Source organism: Coregonus clupeaformis, chromosome 10 (assembly GCF_020615455.1).
Source record: "Coregonus clupeaformis isolate EN_2021a chromosome 10, ASM2061545v1, whole genome shotgun sequence".
In the NCBI taxonomy this organism is placed as follows: domain Eukaryota; kingdom Metazoa; phylum Chordata; class Actinopteri; order Salmoniformes; family Salmonidae; genus Coregonus; species Coregonus clupeaformis.
In genome coordinates this window covers 20,451,294-20,455,641 of record NC_059201.1, presented here as the reverse complement: position 1 = coordinate 20,455,641, position 4,348 = coordinate 20,451,294, and the positions used below count along the sequence as shown (strand labels likewise).

The 4,348-nt window shown below is 43.1% G+C and overlaps 1 pseudogene; it reads right to left on the bottom strand.

The window, feature by feature from the left end:
• Nucleotides 1-372: 372 nt before the first annotated feature.
• LOC121574624 lies at nucleotides 373-1,675 on the bottom strand (annotated as a pseudogene).
• Nucleotides 1,676-4,348: the final 2,673 nt, after the last annotated feature.

Sequence of the window (4,348 nt, the reverse complement as noted above, 5' to 3'; positions counted from 1 at the left end):
GCAATGCTGATAAACGTATTATTTTCTGAATTTGAGTGTTTTTGACACTTTTGAGCTATATCCTTAATAGTATTGTTTTTAGGCTTATTGTGTTTTTTATTTGTGCCCCCCTCTCTCTCCCTCTCTCACTCCTTCCCTCCCTTACTCTCCGTCCCTCCCTCTCTGTAAAGTCAGTCTTATCTGCTGGGCTTGTGGCCGGTGGTGTTGTTCGGCTGGAAGAGCAGAAAGGAGAGGAGAGGTGGGAGGAAGAGGGAGGCAGAGCGGAGAGGAGGTGGAATGGGGGAGACAGAGGAGTTCTAAGCCCATTGAGGCATGCACATAAACACAAACAGTGCATCAACAAGTTCACTTGCTCCTCCACACCAAATATCATCACATTCTGCCCAGTTTCTCCATGTCATAGCCTGGGTGAGGGGCTTGGGTGGGCGAGCCCCTGGCACACACCAGCACATACATTCCTCTATGCCCACATTGTTTGTGTACTGTATCACCCCATGTTCCTGCTCTGTTTCCCCTTCCACTCTCACTCTGTCCACCCTTTCTATCTCTATCTTCTCTTCTAGTTTTCTAAACACATCTCATACCTGCTTCTTTATCTGGCTACATTGACCTAATTTCTTTATGTTCATAAAGAAAGATATGCAGGTGACTCCTGATAAGTGCACAACAGATCTCCTCACGTTTGTTTGTCCTGCACGTGCATGGATTTGTCTCTTTATCATTGTTCCTGTATAAAGGATTAGGAATGAGCATGGAACATTCTGTCCTTATCTCTCACTCTATCCATTACAATTAATTCAATTGAACTGCTTTCAGTTCCATTCAAAACAGTTCAAAAACCTTTATTGACATAAAAAGTGAGGGAACTAATTGCCAAAGCAAATTATGACATTAACATCAGCAACAAAATCAACAACATTATTACAGTAAATAATAGCAATAATAATCAGAGTAGTCACCAAATAAAAATATATTATACATACCTACATATATAAATTATACACACAATGAAACTAGCTCTATTTGTGTTTCTCTCTTTCGCTTCTTTCAGATATCCAGACAGCACAGACAGTTCAGATTAGTTGTATGAATATTATCACACACCATCCTATTCGTTACAGGCCACCATACAAACCAGAGCTGACTACACCATGAATACATGACCATAATTATAAAACAGGTTGTGGAAGGCAAGATACCTGTACCTACATTTCTCAACAAGCCACTGGAGGGCCTCCCCTTCACTCTCAATGTACTGCTCAATGGTTTTGTCTCCCAGCCACTTAGAAAACGTGAACAGCACTATGGTGTGACTCCAGACACTCTCACCGAGAAGTTTCAGTTGCTCCTCTACTGGTCTTCTGCTTACCTCTTTAAATGAAGTATCTGTATCTATGACCAAGATGAGTGCATGGGGTCCTGGAGGACACAGTGACACACTGCGCACAAACTCCTTTTGAACCAGCTCGGTGGGGTTTTCTATAGGGCTATATCGCCACTAGCCTGGTGTATCGACCACAGTGACCTGCCTCCCTAACACATTCCCTTGTCCCTTAACAAACTGGGCAGTTCTCTACAGTATGGAGTAGTGAAATTGAATTCTTCCCAGGATGCTGTTTCCTACAACACTCTTCCTACCATACCTGGCGCCTAGAACCACAATACTCAGCTCTGAGAGATAAGGAATATCACCAGAACAAAGGAGGGAGTAGACCAAAAAATAACATTAGTTTGAGATTGTTGAACTTATGAATCAGTCAGATAAATATCTGGTTCAATAAAATAAAACATATTTTTGACAAAAACAACTCACCACCTGATCTGGTCTGCATCCTCTTCCACCGCTCAGTTGATCTCTTATTTTCTTCTTGCTTCTTCTCTTCTACTTCCTGTAAAATCTTTCTGTCGATTTCAGAATGTTGGCCTCTGTTTCTTTCCATCATCTTCTTTATCTTCTTGAGCAGCTTTGCGACTTGAGTGCCATTACCCCTTTTCTGATTGTTGAAGACCTGATACCTTGTTGCACATTTCTTACATTGTAGTTATTCCACAATACTAACCTAATTGACAGAGTGAAAAGAAGAAAGCCACTAGAGAATAAAAATATTCCAAAACATGCATTCTGCAACAAGGCACTAAAGTAATACTGCAAAAAATGTGGCAAAGCAATAAACGTTTTGTCCTGAATACAAAGTGTTATGTTTGGGGCAAATTCAATACAACACATTACTAAGTACCAGACACCATATTTTCAAGCATAGTGGTGGCTGCATCATGTTATGGGTATGCTTGTAATCGTTAAGGACTGGGGAGTTAAAAAAGAAACAGAATGGAACTAAGCACCGGCAAAATCCTAGAGGAAAACCTGGTTCAGATTCCACCAGACACTGGAAGATGAATTCACCTTTCAGCAAGACAATAACCTAAAACACAAGGCCAAATCAACACTGGAGTTGCTTACCAAGAAGACAGTGAATGTTCCTGAGTGGCCGAGTTACAGTTTTGACTTAAATCTACTTGAAAATCTATGGCAAGACTTGAAAATGGTTGTCTAGCAATGATCAACAACCAATTTGACAGAGCTTGAAGAATTTTGAAATGAATAATGGGCAAATGTTGCACAAACCATTTGTGGAAAGCTCTTAGAGACTTACCCAGAAAGACTCACAGCTGTAGTCGCTGCCTAAGGTGCTTCTACAAAGTCTTGACTCAGGGGTGTGAACATATGTAAATGAGATATTTCTGTATTTCATTTTCAGTACATTTTCAATAAATTGCTTGCAAATAAGATACCCTTGTTTATTGAATGTGTTATTCTATCATTAAAAAGGTTTCATAAGGCTCTTGGTATATATTGGACTATGAGTGGACTGCCATGTCTCTGATAGGTTTTAATATCTGAAGCCAAATAGCTTTTCAATGTTTGTTCATGTTTAAATCTCATTCACACAGTTAGAGCATATCAACAATGGGCAATTCCGCAAAATATAATCACAAGCCTTTCACGACAGAAGCACATAGTAGAGTAATCAACAGTAATACAACAGCCAGCTACTCTAGTAGCTTATATGTACAGCTCTAACCTTTTCCCTCTTTTCCCCTCTGAAACGAAGTGTGCAAGGTTGATTCAACGTCTTTGAGGTGACAGGACATGAGTGTGCCCATTGACTAATTGGAACGTTATCTTAGGCTGAATAATGCTGAAGATAATTCAGTAGTGGAATGGTTAGTTGTCTAGTTGTGAAGGAGAGTCTGTGAAAGGGCTGTCACAAACAGACCTGCCTTTAGATCTTTCTAACACCTAATTGACCTGTGGGTGGAGTTTTTATGTTGAATGTGGCAAAAATCCTGCAGGTTATTATTCCTTCATATTCCTTTGGGAGTCGGGTAGGATGATAATGTGGCCGATATTAACTGTGGGTGGTTGCCTGTGATTACGGTCTGGGGCAAGCCCAGCAGGAGATAAGGAGAGTGACAGAACCAGTGAGGGTGACCTCAGGTTAACTAGAGGTTACCTGAGGTCACCCTCACCGCCCTACCCTATGCTTTGACTTCTTTCTCCCCTCTCTCTCCAGATAAAATCTTGCGACTTGTGACGGCCGGCCGCCCAACAACCTGCCCGCTTGACCCTATCCCTCCTCTCTTCTCCAGACCATCTCCGGTGACCTTCTCCCCTTACCTCACCTCGCTGATCAACTCATCCTTGACCGCTGGCTATGTCCCTCCCCGTCTTCAAGAGAGCGAGAGTTGCACCCCTTCTCAAAAAAACCAACACTCGATCCCTCTGATGTCAACAACTACAGACCAGTATCCCTTCTTTCTTTTCTCTCCAAAACTATTGAGCGTGCCGTCTTTAGCCAACTCTCTTGCTATCTCTCTCAGAATGACCTTCTTGATCCAAACCAGTCAGGTTTCAAGACTGGTCATTCAACTGAGACTGCTCTTCTCTGTGTCACGGAGGCTCTCCGCACTGCTAAAGCTAACGCTCTCTCCTCTGCTCTTGTCCTTCTAGACCTGTCTGCTGCCTTTGATACTGTGAACCATCAGATCCTCCCTCTCCACCCTCTCCGAGCTGGGCATCTCCGCACGGCTCACTCTTGGATTGCGTCCTTACCTGACCGGTCGCTCCTACCAAGTGGCGTGGCGAGAAGCTGTCTCCCGCACCACGTGCTCTCACCACTGGTGTCCCCCAGGGCTCAGTTCTAGGCCCTCTCCTATTCTCGCTATACACCAAGTCACTTGGCTCTGTCATATCCTCACATGGCCTCTCATATCATTGCTACGCAGACGACACACAACTAATCTTCTCCTTTCCCCCTTCTGATAACCAGGTGGCGAATCGCATCTC